Genomic DNA, 16,136 nt, shown 5'->3' with positions numbered 1-16,136 from the left:
AATGTCTCACTGTTTTGAGGTTGGTCCTGTCGTCAGTACTTGGTTTTGCAAAATTCATTTACCATACTAGATTAATACTGAAATTTCAGCTCTCACTTCAACTTACTTTTTCTGAGAATGCCAAATGCAGCTATTTTTGGGCTCACCATATTTGTCGATACGGAGGGTGTCACTTTCCATCTACTATAAATTATCCGAGAAGAAATCTAGAAATTATTTAACTGTGCATCCCAAATGCTGCAATTTGGGAGGTGCATTTAGTACCACACCAAGTGTCGCCTGCCAATTAATCCCCAAAGAGACAGCTTGTGACGAATGACATGCAGTGAGGCGGCGAGTAACTCAGGGGAATTAAATATTTAACGTGGTGAACTCGTGCCAAAAGAAAAGGGAAGAACATGCATTGATGTTGGTTTAACAGCAGGACCGAGCGAAACTAACTCTCTAGGCTGCTATACTCTTACGTAGCACGTTGGCACCCGAAAGCTATGCACTATCACAAGGCACACAGATGTTGATTGGTTGCAGATCTCAATCTCGTCCGTGTCGGCGAATGAAAGCTGCACGTCATGCACTAGGATGCGCTCCACGTCGCAGAATACCGGAGCTTTTAGTAAAAGCTCCGGTATTCTCCGACGTGGAGCGCAGCCTAGTGCATGACGTGCAGCTTTCATTCGCCGACACAAACATACTGGTTCGTATGTTCGGAAAACCAATAGCATACAAAAGTAGTGTGGCATGACTGTAAAGTTTACAGTCATGCCACACTGCTTTTGTATGCTATTTGTTTCCCGAACATACGAGCCAGTATGTTTGTGTGTAAAACAGTCAAAGAAAGAATGAACATAAATTTCTGGCACATAAATTCCAAGGAAAATAAAAGTTGGATCCTGTCCTAGGCGTCGAACCATGGTATTCATGGTTCAATGCTTCACAATATTCTGCACTTCACTTACATTTCAGCTATAGCCCCAGCATAAGCATTGGCCAGATATTGTTGTTAGCTGACCACCCATGCAAGAAATATTGAGAGAAGATGCAGTTTTGTGACAGCTCAATTTTATAGTCACCCGCTTTGTAGGTATGGGTCGGCGGGGAACTTGTGCAGCATGAACATGCCAGATCCACCTCGATTCTCTCTGGTAGCGTAGGATTCTCATAGTGATCTGGTTGTATGTAATAACTGTGCCTTGCCATTGCCTTCAATGACACAAGGTAAGCAAGCCTTTCAACGCTTTTCACAGTATCGTCTAAAGTATTGTGAGCACGCTGGCCACCTCGCCACGATGTCTTCTCGCTCAATCAGTGGCCAGCTTCCGTCCGCTCATGCCTGGGACCAACGTCGCGGATAATACGCACTATTTTCTCGAGAGTGACTTGAAGAGGGTGCACTACATCCGTGGGCGCAGCACCTACAGCGTTCTTAGCATGGCACTTACTATATTGGATATTCTTTTGGGTTATTTGTTCAAGCAATGAGAGCACAATGTTGGCCTGTCGATTTCTTCGCCAAATATGACACGGTACGAAATAAGCCATTGAGCTATCAAGAAGGCGCTTCAGATTGCTGAAACAAGTTCTATATCCTCATTCTCCACCCACTAACCTGGTTGTTTCAAACAGTTCATCTAGGGTATCGCAACGTTTCAAGGAACACGTAAATGCCGCACTCTTGTCTGAGAGGTGTTATTCTTGACCTCTACAGATAGATGCATACCTCTTCAAAGTCTGAAGCAAGGCCTTCCAAGTTTGCCGGAAACTTGATCACACGGGGGGCTATGGTCAGCAGATAGTCCACGACCCGCGGTTCTTCATTCCATGGAAGCAGCTCTCGCTGAGATTGAACCGGCCTGCGACGTCTCGAATGCAGCACTTGTTGCCTGCAAACCTGGAGCAAAGAACTTTCCTGTCACAAACTAAAGCCACATTCCGCCACAGCCTGTCCTGTAATGACTAAAAGTATTCAGCTGTTAACCTCTACGGGTCATGTTTCGTTCCACCTACTTCGCCACTTTAGGTGGGATAGTATGAATCAATCCTCATTCCCTCTCTACAAGAACTGTGTTCGATGGGCAAAAGGATGCAAAAGTACAGCTTGACAAGGCCCTTTGCTTTCCCGCTGTCCTGCAAGCGTGCTTGTGGGACGGTGTTTTGTCCCGCCTCGGCTTCCCCGAAACCCCGAAAAAATAAAAGACGCGGCCAGACAAAAAAATTGCTCCAGTGAGAGGGTGCTTTCTTTGAAGAATGTAAAAGGTTAGCTTGGCAGAGAAGATGCTGATACCATGGGCATGTTATGTGTATAAATAAATAATTCATACTAAACAAATATTCCAACCAAATGTATTAAATGTGCATGAATAGAAGTGTGCGGTCTATATAAAATACTAAAAAGGTAGGATTTGTCACCAAATTTTAAAATTTTCAAGCCCGCCCCGCCCCCGCCCCGCCCCCCGCCCCGCCCCCGCCCCCGCCCGCTCACGTCCCCCCCCCCCCCCCCCCCCCCCCCCCCCCACCCTTCCAATACGCGTCCCGCTTTGGGGGCCCGAAAGATACGGTAACTTTAGCTTTCCCCAAAGGCCCTAGCACGAAAAAAAAAAGTGTACGGCGAATAAAAAAAAAGATATACTTTTCTGCTTCCCACACAAAATACTTTGGTTTGAACGACTAGCGGTGTAAACGTAGCCCATATGATGCCCTTCCCCCCTTCTCGCGTCCGATCAAAACGCAGCGGAGAAGTGTTGTCAGCACCACAGAAAGGACAAGCCTCCGCCGTCTTTTGCGGCGTTCCTCCTCCGTCGCACACGGGCCGCGGCAGCCTGAAGTTCTTCCGGAACTGCAGGAAGCGTGAGATATGAAGATCAACCCCGCACGCCATGGGAAAAACAGAGGACGAAATGCGTAGCACGTATACGTACCTCTTCGTCCGAGTACTCATGAACGACGCTCTCGATGTAGCACACGATCTTAGGCCGTTTTGTCGGTGGCGGAATCAACGTCTCAAACATGTAAGCGCACACGCTGGCATCGCTTTCGCCGTCACTGTTGGAATCGTTACCAGAGCAGAGGGCTGGGAGAGAGAAAGAAGTGAGCATCGCCGACATCGCATTCTCTCGGGCCGCCATGTTTCCCGGTGAGACGACGAACGAAGACGGCGAGGCGAGGCAAGAGAGAGAGAGAGGAGGTGCCGAAGGAAGCGGAGACCGTTAACTCAAGGTCGCAGTGCGCGAACCTGCATAGTCTCTGTCCGGCAGTGCAGCCGGTGCAGCAACGCACCGGTGCCGCGCGCCGCATGAAGTCCCAGGCGAACGTAGTGCAGCCACACCGACACGACCATTCGAACGTGGCGCGTCCGTCGGTGCAGCGCGGTGCGGTACGGTGCGCCCCAAACGAATGCGACATCAGTTGGCGTCTCGAAGAAATTTGAAAAATGTATCGCATTATCAGTATTTGTATTTCTGCCATCCCTAAAACGTATTCCTGTATTTGTATTTCCAAAGACTTTTTTTCTCTATTTAGGATGTATTTCCAATACGTATCGCGATGCATTTTTACAGATATATTTGAGTAACAGTATTTTAGGTACTATGTTCATTTGTCCCAGTATTTGTATTTCCAAATACATTTTTGAGTATATCTTCCCAACCCTGCAACACAATGTAGCTGTCAAAAGCCTTTATTACGTTTAGGAAATAGAGGAATGGAATGGAACGATTCAGCCATTCCAGGGGTGGGAATGGTCCCAGTGTCCCCATTCCTAGGAATTGAAAAGAATTGAATTATTGAAAACTCTAACTCCCCGGAATGGAATTGGAATAGAATGGGGGGGGGGGGGGGGGGTGCCCATTCCGCAACATTGATTTCGCTGGTGCCCTTCTATAACCCTTTTACCGAAGGACGTCACCATCTCCAACTCGCGGCGTCGATGACGCCGTCTAGTGGCTCAGCACTTGAAATACTGGATGGTTATGGTGGCGCAGCAGGTATTTCTGTAGATCATCTTCTCAGTATGGTAAAACTTATTTATTCCTTGCTGGATATTCGGCGTGCCGAATCGAGCTGGATTATGGCAGCACATCACCTTGCCTCCTCGAAACAAAGAGGAAGACGACGGTTGGAAAGTTTGGGAGTGTGTTATCAAAGAAAATATACATGGTCAGTTTAATGTAGTTTGATTGGTATGCACGTAAGCACCCTGCGTTTTGTTCCTTCATCTTAAGATCTGGGATGTAGGTAATTTCAAGCCATCGCCGGTTTCAGGTGCCATAAAAGTATGGTACATTTCGCGCTGATATCCGAATAGGAGTTCCGGCACCTTGCTGCATTTGTAGGGCTTGCTATTGACGAAGTGAAATGAGCACGGGCTTGACAGTCAGTTTGCCAGCAAGACTCGCATTAGCTCTTCCAACCCACTTACGTCATAAACTGGGAAATGGAAGAAGCGGAGAGGAAGAACACTGCATATAAAATTACCCCCAGAAAACCACAATATAACTTACGTCATGAAAAATGTGTTCAAGAAAAAATTGGTACAAATTATTGGTCTCAAGTTTTGAGTTATATATTACCTAAAATTTTAATTAGATTCCCAGAAACGGAACACGTTGGTACTAACTGTCAATCGCCTCGAAATTTAAAAAAAACTAAATAAGGCTTTGCATATTAGGTCCTCAGCAATAATACGTCTCCCATCCTGATCCTTCTCATCCTTCCTTCCCTTTTCTCCTCGTTTAGCTTTGTTTTGTATGATTAATAGCACATATACCATCCCACTTTATGTTCAAATATCTATATCTATATATATCTTTTTGTTTGTCATTAATCCGATGTTGCAAGTGCACCATTCGTTTCATGTCTGTAATTACGTCTATTGTTGCTCTGCTCCTGTAGCGCTGTAACGGGTACTGGAGCCTTGTCTGGCGGCTTTGGTCACCTTTTGCTCCAGCACCTTAGACTTCTCTTCAAAATAGAGACTCTATATAATAGATTTAGGAGAGTGTATTGGTTAAACATCTTGTTACGCGAACGTAAAATGAGACGTGCTTTTGTGTGTCCCTTGTGTCCTTTTCAGTGTTGTACACGTTCCTCAAAAAAAGGAACGCAAGCTCATTCCTCGTTCCTTCTGAATTTTTGGAACGGGTTCCCGTTACAAGTTCCATATGTGAAAAAAGAACTCGTTCCTGTTACAGTTTAAAAATGGAACGTATCGTTACATGTGCGTTACATTTGTATTTTGCTGATTACCATATATAGTTAGATCGAGGAAATGTTTTTTATTTATCCCATTAAATGGGAACATCATAATTTGAATACCGTGATGAAAGAGCACTAGGAGAAGAAAAGAGGCTGAAGCAGGGTTTCATTTTTTTGACATATTCAAGTTTAAAATGCTCAGCTTTTAACCGCATTCATGTTTGTGGTGGACAATTCAGACGAGCGAAATATACTGTTACGTCATATCGCACGAGCGTTTTACAGCAACCCAACAAAGTCCCTTGTTCGAACTTAAAGGGAAACTGAAACGCTCCTTGGAGATAGCGAGTTAGAGGTGAATTCTGGTGTATTTTCATCCCGTGAACCTGAATATTGCGTTCGTTTTCTTGCCCGAATGTATAACTAAACGCAAGAAGACACGAAACACGTCTGAGTAGTCGTGACGTCCTAATAGGATCTTTGTGTCACCAAGCGGGTGCCGCTGGTGTGGACAGCGCGTGCAATTGCAAGCACGTCAGATCGATTCCCCTGCAATGACACTAGTCGTGACGTCTCTTTTTGACCCTTTGTGAAAATAGCAAGAGTGCGCGTGCACATCTTTGACAGGCGCAGAAGATGAGCAAGAATGAAGATCCCGAAAACTCCATATATGACGTCACGCCCCGGGAAGGAGGGGCTTCAGCGGTATTTTGAAAGTTAATTTCTGCAGCCTTCGTGCACCAACTTGAAAAATAATTTCGATATTCGTGATCTTGGAAACCAAATGAAGACAATTTCGGTATTTTCCTTAGATACCGAACTGTCTCAGTTTCCCTTTAACAGCAGTTTCTTCTCGTGTTGCTCTCCGGAAGACGAGCAAGTGAAGAAGAGGGTAGGGCTTTTGGAAAATCATTTTTGAAAACTACAACTCCTTCTTTGTAATGGTGGGATTCGTTGTTCAGTTTAAAGTTGGAAGACAAGGGAAGAATGCATAAAGGTTAATTTTTGTGTATCTTTTTAGTGGTCAATGTTTGGAATACAGGGATGTGTTCGATGTCTCATAACCTGTCCTTGTGTTGTAACTGTAGGTCTCGTTCCTGAAGTTCAGTGATGGCTGTAGTCGGATTTAGATTTCTGAGTGCGCGAGGATTCGCGGAAGCAAAGAAAGTAGCTGAGTTTGAAACTTCCCTCTTTCTGTGTAGTTGTCTTCGTCTAAACGTTTTGCTTTTTGTAACGCAGTCTCGAACACTGAAAAAAGAATCGATGTCCACTAGCTCTCCTGCACCCGACTGTTACGAAGCGAAGACCCCACAAAATAAACCCTCAGATAAGTAACCAGAAAGTTAACGAGATCCGGCTCTTCGTAACGGTAATGTTTTTATACGAAAGAAACGAACGCCGTTTCATTTTTCGTTCCAGGAAAAATGTAACGCGCTCCCGTTCCAGTTCCACCAATGCAAAATGGAACGGCGGCGTTCCTTCGTTCCTTCTTAAAGGAACGCGTTCCAGGAACGACGTTACGTACAACACTGGTCCTTTTGCGTTCGCACGCCAAGATGCAGAACACTGCAGCCACGCACGTGCTAGAGCTTCTTGCATTTATCTGACACATTCTCCGAGTGTGCTTTTGTTTGATAAACACAAATAATTCTCTTATTTTCCGCGTTTTCGTGTCGCCAGCTTTGCGTCTGCTGCACGAATGGAAACGTCAGCGCGCCCTCACGCTTCACGCGTATTTTAAGTTTTCATAAAATTGACTACTTTACAAGTTTATTATCTATGACCCTCAGCAAGTTTCTAATTGGGATCATATCTTGTTTATTTTTAATATATGAATGTTTATAATTACATATTTTGAAATTTGTTTGATAATTAATGTGTCTTTTGCAATCCTTGACGTCCAACGTGGCTGGCAGTTTGTGCCCGAATATAGAGTTTGTTTTCTTAACCATCATATTTAAAGGGATTTTTAAAAGTATTCGCGGAAACATTCAGTATACCGTTTCACCACCTCAGCGACATTCGTTCATCTGAGTGGGTCGAAATTTTGCGCCTACTTGTCTACTCGAGAGGGAGGTAAAATTATTGAGCTAGCTAATAAGTCTAACATGTGCGTCAACCTACCGAGGTTTGTGTTTCACCCGCAAGCACCTTTTAACTAGAAAGTTTGCAAGCCCCGTATTAAGATTTATTACAGAGTGGCGGGGGCCGCCTTCTATCTTATGTACTTGAACTAACTTGCTCAGAAACTTTAAAAAAATGAAAACAAAAAACATTTTGGCGCCTGCTGCGCGTGTCGGTCCAGCGCGGTATTGTCACTGTCCCATGGAGCAAGTGAAGAACCTTTGTGCTGTACGCGAAACTGGCTAATTTACACACGTAAATTGGCTGACTCTTTAAATATTAGCTCGTGCGAACCCCCCCCCCCCTTAATACAATAGTTGTACTGCGTGAGAAACCCTCCATGGTATAATTTTCACCAAGGTAGCCATCCTACGTCTAATTTTCAAATATTGCAAAAACGCGCTATAGAAAAAACAATTCTCACGTTACTATTTGTTAGCGAACTGCAATCTCAGAGCTTTTAGCCACGTGATAAGTTCTTTTTTTTAAATCTCATGGACCTTCCTGTAACTTTAAACTAATTGACGAAAAAAAAAATTCTTAAGCAATACAAAAACTAAAAACCTAAAAAAACGAGATTTCGCGCGAGAAAGATAAATATACTAAAATGTATTTTAGCGGATGTTTTTTTAACCCGCAGTCCCGGGGGTTTTGTCATGCGTAATATTGAACAGACCTTTTGTGCCCTTACATTCAGTTCAAAGATACCTCGTTGTGAATGGCAGAATGGGATGTGTACCAACAAGCGCTACAAATTTTTTGATGTACGGTTTGCGTACAAATTAACCTTTAGAACGCTAGCTAGTTAATTTGCATTAATTAGACAGTCTGGAAAATCGCAAAGCTATCTTGACTTGTTAAATAGCACTCTAAACAGCACTGCAGTTATTCCACGCGCGGTGCATGCACGAGCGTTTTTTTGTGTTTGCACAAACTACTTGAAGCACCCTACTTATGCAGCTGCAGAAGCATGTATCCGACATCAAGTAGCATAGTGAACTTCGACAGTTCAGGCGGGCTAATTAACATTCTTATGGGCCTCTTGTGGAAATAATATCGCGATGTGCAATGGCGTTCTAGGCCCATTGGGAATTACACGAGCGTACATAATTCGGTTGCTAACCTAAGTTTTGTTTTGTGCAGTGACGTAGCTAGGATCTAGCATCATGCGAGAACGTACACCAGGTGTCTCATAATATGGGGAGGGGGGAGTACCCGACGAGGAAGCCTTGAGCTAAGATGGGACAAAGGGCACGGCCGGTCGAAAATTCTCTGACGGAGAGGCTAGTTTTCAGCGATCCCCTCTTGACAAACAACGGCGGTCGCCCGGGTGTCAAAGCCCAGGTATGCCAGGACGCAACACTATATTCCGTTCACAAATTCGCTGAGGCTGCGTGCCCTCCGGACTAGTCAGCCGCCTTCCTTTCATCACCTGACCCGGCTTTCTGCGCGTGGGTATGGGCGTAAACGAGATCACGTGGCGAAAGAGAGTGGTAAGACTGGTCCAACAAGGGAAGTAGCACCCACTGCAGTCTCAGCTTAGGGGTGAACAAAACATAGACCATAGCCAACGCCAGGGGCACGCGAACCTCTTCGCGCTCTCGCTCTTTCTCTCTACTGCATTGCTTCCCAGGCCGTTCTATCGTTATACCTACCGAAGCATATAATATTTAGCCCCTCCCCCCCTTTTTTCACCAATCCGCTTACTGCAATGTCGAAAGTTTTTCTTCTTTTGAGCATAAGCGGTAATACACGAAACTGACACTTAAACTCCATTTTTCAGTTAATATAGTCGGAATGAATCAACTGGGCAAGGAACCGTCACGAAATAGAAAAATAAGCATGCTAGCAGGATTGATCATAATGTCTAAGGTCAGCTTGTTTGTTAGAGAGCAGTTCCCCAAAACGAGTTTAGACACCACAACTACGAGTTCCGGCTGAATGTTGAGCGGCAACCTGTACTATGTTTTCATCAACGTCAAGGCACAAACAAATGTTTTTTTATTTTTTTTTCAATTTATGTTTTTGAATTACTTTGCGACAGCCCACCTGGTCGCGATTCACAGTTAGAGGAAGACTGCTCTACTGCTTTGTTTTTTTACAAAAGACCATAACTTTTTCCGTTTTATGGTCACCGTCATGTTTGTGTTTGCTGGCGCAAGCACGCAGTATGGGGGCTGCAGCCGTTGGCTTGCTTCGAGAAGCTTCGTAAAGAATATTGTGCAAAAACGGCAGATATGCATAGACCAAGAACAATACCATTTCTCGCGGTAGCTGCCAAAAGCAAAAAGCCATCCTAACCGCAGCCCGTCTTTATAAAGGACTGGGGGCGCCTAGATTTCGTTTTGTCGTTCCGAGAAGGTACTTCAAGTTCTACAGCGGGAAGGGAATGATAAATATTAAAAATGAAGCCAGCGAGACAGAAAGTGACAGTGAGGTAAGATTGTTGTAAAGCAGGATGCTGAATTCAGAGCTTATGATTTCGCTCGGTTTCTGGAACAAGGACCTGAGTTGTAAAGTCGCATTTAAAAAAAAACTCTACAATATTTAAAAAAAAAAAAAAAACTTTCAGAAGTTTGCTTAACTCCTGACAGCACTCCAATCATATTTTTTGGTGAAATAAAATGGCGGTAAGCGAGATATTTGATTAAACACTTCGTCTGTGACTCGGGTGGAGCATTTACGCTGATGGGCTCCCGAATCGAAAATAAACAAACAAAAAACAGCAAGAAGTGTCTGGAAAAAAGTCCGGAGGGGAGAGCTTAACAACGAAGGAGCAAATGGAAAGGGCCTTCAAACGTAGAGTCGGCATTTGTAATATAAAAATTGACGAGAGGTTCACTCGCTTACACTGATTCCAAGCTTGACCTCCTCCTGAATTTGACGGAGTGCGATAAGGTACCGACAAGGAAACTTAAGCACAAAACGCTGTAGATTCGGAGGTTCTACATCTTTAATGTCGACGTACATAGTCTTCACTCTCTTGGGCGGACGCCTGACACCCCTGAGGTTCCGTTCATGCGCAATAGTTTATACGCTGAAATACACTCGAGGCCAGCAGAACATGTCTCAAATTCTGATCTACTAGTGTTTTCAGACGAAATGTTTTGTATTTAATAAGAAGTGAAATTCACACGGGTGCCAGTTCGCCATCTGAGTGTCAGGGTAGGCGGACTTTAGGTTAAGAATAACCGTCATGGTGATCCGTTTTTTTAAAAAAAAAATTTGATTAAATAGTTAATTATTGGTTTTAAGGCTCATGTTTTAAATGCACTATTGACGCCAACTTCATCAGAGGTTTCACCAATTAAAAGAATTTGCGAAAGCGTAATATTTTCTTAGATGCTATTCATCGAGCAGTCTTCGAGTTTTGCTCTCGATTTCAATATTGTGCTCGAGAAGATTGCCACCAGCCCTTCCATCAATGACTCTTAGAAGAGAGACATAGTCTTTTTCATGAAGTCGTGACTATCTCGGCAGCGCGGTTCTGGTGGATGCAACAACGAACTCCTATACACCTTATTTCTGTCAAAAAGCAGCGAAATGCCGAAGCAAAGTCACTGTTATCATATTTTATCGGTGAACAGCTATTCAGTCTGAATTGTTTTATATCTGGACACATAAAAGACGAGGCCGACGGAAAAAAAAAATTACGTTTTACGTCGCGAAGCAACTACGGCTATGAGCGACACGCCAGGTACTCCTTGGGGTGGACCGCGAACGGATCGAGACCTCGACTTTGCTATCCGGAGTCTGAAACAGGCTTTAGAGCCGCGGAGGCGGACGACGAGGTCGACGAGCATTATGCATTCCGAAATACAGGAAGCTGACGACGCAGGCCTGCGTTCGTCGACAGTTACCCAGGCAGAAGTCGAGTAAAATTAAGGCGCCTGTATGATTAAGTGACGCAAAGAGGATACGGATGCGTGGACGTCAGGATAACGTCCACTTCAACTGAATAAAAAGTGTTTTCAGGGGAGCATTGGAGACCTTGCGCCGTCGTCTCAGACCGTTCACGCCTCGCTGTCGAACGCCGGTGTGAGTCTCCTAAGAGGCGGGCGCCTGAAAACATGGTCAAAGTGGCTCATCTTAAAAAAAAAAAAAAAAAAAAAAAAAAAAAAAAATTTTTTTAGCAAGTTTAAAAGCAGGTTTTTTTTGAACGTGTGAGGTGAATTGAACGTTTGGCTATTTCGAAAGTTCCGGGTACCGCCGCCTAGATAGCTTTTTATGACTGTCAATATGGTTCGGAGCTTTCTGCATCTAATTTAAACGAAAGAAAACGTGACTTTCAAAATTTAATACGAGCAATTTAATTATTAGTCTTGAGAGAAGAAAGGAAAGTTGTATTCTAGTTAACTCCCAAACGTAAGTTGACTGAAAAAAATTAACACTCTCCATGAGCTCTCTTTTATTGGAGCTATTTTGACTCAGAATGACGTATTTTGATATTTACATTTAATTATAAGATAGGGCATATCAATAATTAATTAGCCACCCACCTGTGTTTATTTGATAGCTAACCGTTTTCACAATATTGGTTTTAAATACACCAGTTCTATGCAAATTCCACTCTTCTTTATCCAAATTAACTTTTTCGTAGGTATCCCATACATTCAAAAAGTTGTTGCGTCTCCTTGTTCATTTTATGATCCTGTTCCAAGTTCTGTCTGCAAGACAGTGTGGCAGATTGTATATAAAACTTTAAATCAAACACACATTTTACTGCATGTGAGGGTAAACCCAACCACAGTAATTGAGAGATGTTTTCGGGAAATTTTTAATCTGGTATAATTTTTTTAAACAAGAAATGCGCAAACTGCACACGTTTCAGCTCGAATTTAATTCAAAGAGAAGAGTACCGAATAGAGGCGAGAAAGCGGAATTTATAATTGAATAAATTGCTAAAAGTTTATTTGCAAGGTTCACAAGATTAAAAGCAAAAGCCGCAAAAATGGAAAAAAAAAAGCTCGTTTATTCTCGGTAGCATGCTTGGGGACTGAGAACGTCAGCATAAAGCGACAATGAATTCCAATGTAGGGACATAGAAAATGAATTACACATCCTTGATTATCCCGAGAAAGACCAAGAACCACAAACTATGTTCCGCACAGACCCCCTTATGATACGACGTCCCACCGAACTCCCAAGCACGTTTAGCGGGGAGCGCACTGTTTCATGTTATTTGTACTGCGCACGGCAGTGGCTTTATTATAGACCTTTTTTCGGCGACTTTTGCGTTTCCCTGCACGGGGAACATGGTTTCGAAAACGCTTTCCGGTTAGGGAGAGCGGTTTGATGTGCAAAGGTAAATTCCGCCAAATTAACCGGTATTGTGCCTACTGATCCACTACGCGATAGCAAAGAGCTGTGAAACAACTCGAGCAAGTGATTTTGTTCTGTTTTTCATGTGTTTTTCACTGCTGTCGTCCCAGTTGCACATGAACGGCGATGGGATCATGTATTTTTGACGAAACGTTGCCGGACTTCTAGTTAGAGACGTGTGTGGATGAGTTTTCTTAGTGAGGAAGAGGAACGCCGAGTCTGCCAGGCCGAGAGGTCTCAGTAACATACAAAATTATTCATATAACATGAAGTTATCAACAAAGAAGTGCCTTGTAGTCTCTTTTTTTTTTTGTTTAATAGGGTCTAATAATGCCGGAATTGCTGCGCTTTAAAATGATAGGTCGTTGAATTATGATACAATTAAACGTTTAAAAGTGGCTTACCCCGTAATGCACAATGCCCAAAGAGGTTAGGGCCGGACTGATAAGCCGAATTTCATACGCCGCGCGTCTTTTTATGTCTTTATCCTGCTGTTATGAGTCTCAGGGAGCATTCGCACTCTTGGTGTTTTCTCGGGTGGCACACATAAATTCAAGCAGCAGCGTCTGATAGCGTTTTATTACATTATTGCGAGATACTACTACGAGTTACCCCCTTTGTGCTTTGTATCCCTTAGCGAAAACTAACACGTTTGAAATATACCGCATTCTAATTTGAGTGTATTTGAAATACAGTTCATAATTCTAAGTACACGAAAAATAGACCGAAAATATAAACTTCTTTTTTTTTTTACTTAGTACAAAAATATACTTCTAAAAATCATTTTAAAATACCTTTACTTCAACTACATTTGAAGTTCTCTTCATGCGTTTTGAAATATATAAATACTAAATTAATAGGCACAAAATACCTTTCACATATATTTCTTGAAATATTTATTTAATTCATGCGAAATATACTCCAACCGTAAAAAAAATGGAGCAATCAAAAATACGTGCAGAATACTCTTAAAATACCCGAAAATCGTAAATACTGTTGTGTTATACTCTAAGTACCTTTTGACTGCAATACTTTGGTGGTTTGACTTAAACTACCAAAATATTGAAAAGCTCCCCTTCCAGAAGTTCACTTCAAGCAGATATGGAGTACATTGAAGCGCCTAAATACAACATTTGATTAGTTTGTCAACTGAATTGCGCAGCATCGCACTGATAAATCAGCCCAGTTTATGTTATTGTTTCCTTTTTTCTATCAAGAACACACCTGATCAGTTCCTTGCACACCAATCACAAACGGGGTTCGGAAACTACAACCACAACATTTGCTGATGCTGGAAAGCTTCAGCAGGTGCTGTGAACAGATACTTTTGGCGTGGTTTTGTTAGCCCAATGTTAGTTCACTGAACGTGTATACTCACCATTGTACGTGATGTGAATAGTGACTTTAATATAGTGACATTAACTACCATATTAAATAGTCAACTACTAAAAAGGAAAGGCAAAACAACTACTGTCAAATATTTATTTTTCGGGGGCTCAATATTTCGCGATTTAGGTCAAAGTTGGAGTTTTGGAATAATTCGCAAATTCTAATTTTCGCGCCGCGCTGGGATCGCAATATAGATTTTAATGTTTTTACATTTTGCCGGAATTGTTCACGGGACCTATTTTTCGGAATTGTAGGCGATTCGCGAACTTTGCAAGAATTAGGTCCTCACGAAAAGAAAGTCGTTTACAGTATTTTAAAGTGAAGAAACTGCATTGATTCGCTTCGTCCTGAGTGGTGCTACGCAGAGAAGCAATAACATGTATTTTATGAGCCGTTTGTGTGGATATTGTTTTAGGGACTGCGCCGAATTGTTATTAGTTGTACCAATGCCTTTTAGTAAGAGATATCGTCCACGAACTTCAAAACAATGTTTCCCCTTTGACAGACTCCCGAGGAGAAGATCGAATACTTGGAACCTTAATAAGCGCAGAGGTGGTCACCGAAAAAATGATTACCTTCAATATGTAGGCTATATAAGGCTCTAGAGCAGTCATCGGGACTGTGAATGAGCCGTTCAGTGCGTCATGGTGTTTGTGTTTGTGTTCGTTTCTAATGTAGCTTTGTGAGATGTATTTAGTAGTGCCTTCAAATACCACAGGGACACCATTTGCTGACAAAACCGAAAGTAAAAAAAAATGGTGTAACCGGTTTTTAATGCACAAATGGCATCTTGAGTGTGAAGGGATAATATTTTTGGTATATCAAAAATATTTTTTGATTCATATTTATAATGTATTTTGAATACCTTACGCGCGTATTTCAAATGCGGCCAAAATAATACAGAATAAATACGAAATGAATATTCGTACTAAATATATTTCAACTTCGTTTGAAATACGGCCTCTTTTTGCTAAGGGATGCCACATGTCGAGCTAGTTATTGGATTTATTGCTGTGTAACCTTGCTTCACAGAAAGCGCAGATAAAGGCCCATTAACATATATAGGTAGCGTCCGCGACTACGTTTTGAGAACTTATGTTCAGTTACGACCGCGAGCCACCGGAACTCCCGGCTTAGTGTGAGGTGTGGTAGCCTTGCACTCGAAACACAAAACATGTCTGTCCCTGGAACTATCGGTCGCAAGTCGTCATACCGTGGTCATGCAAAACTGAGTGAATCGGTCGTTACTCGCGGTCGTATACCCTGACGCATAACGTAGTCAAACGCTACGCCGTTTCGGTCCAGGTCACTTACGGGCACCGACGTCGGTCTTTATTATTATGCATGCACGTGTTGGGTAGAACGGTTCGATGAGTTAAGAACCTCTTAAATACACAAAATTTTGCCCGCACTGAACTTTATCATTCAGAGCCAAGCGCCAATAATACGCGTTCAAAATCGTGCGTGCTTCATACGAAAACACAAAGAACACCCATGCAAGCAGAAATTAATATGGCAACTGGAAGCTGCATTCTTTTTTTTGTCCCTTACATTGAAAATTGTTTTACAGTATTCGACATCAACCGCACAGACCCAGGTTTGAGCCCACATAGAACGTCTTTTTTACGTTTTCCTTATATTCGGTTCGTTTTTATATTTCTTCATACTTAGTTTTTTATTTTGAAGAAACACAAACATTTTCCTTTACTTTAAAGGGAGGTTTCCCGCTTGGACAACCGTGGAAGCTTCCCCCGTCGAACAAAGCGCAAGCTTCCTCTACGCCGATGATTTCACTTTGTTCGTTTCGTCTTCGCCTCTGTGAAAGGGAATGTCGCAAAATCATCGTGGTACACGCACTTCTTCGCGGTGGCCTTAGGATGCTGCCGTCACGCCACTCTCGATGCGATGCGATACGCCAACTACTCAATTGATGCCACCGACGTGCAGCCTAACCGGACTTGGCCTGCTTCCCTGCTCGCGTTAATGATTGAAGGATGCCTGTTGGTATGGCGCCATCGAATCGATGTTTATTTATTCGTGAGGCTAACTCGCACGCCAAGTCTGTTTGTTGTAATAAGTGGATGGTAAATCAGGTAAACAGCAATTCCCTC

The sequence above is a fragment of the Ixodes scapularis genome, unplaced genomic scaffold, assembly GCF_016920785.2.
Source record: "Ixodes scapularis isolate PalLabHiFi unplaced genomic scaffold, ASM1692078v2 ptg000060l_1___fragment_1__unscaffolded, whole genome shotgun sequence".
NCBI classification, from domain to species: Eukaryota; Metazoa; Arthropoda; class Arachnida; order Ixodida; family Ixodidae; genus Ixodes; species Ixodes scapularis.
The sequence above is the reverse complement of the archived record's forward strand: the minus strand, read 5'-3'. Positions refer to the sequence as shown.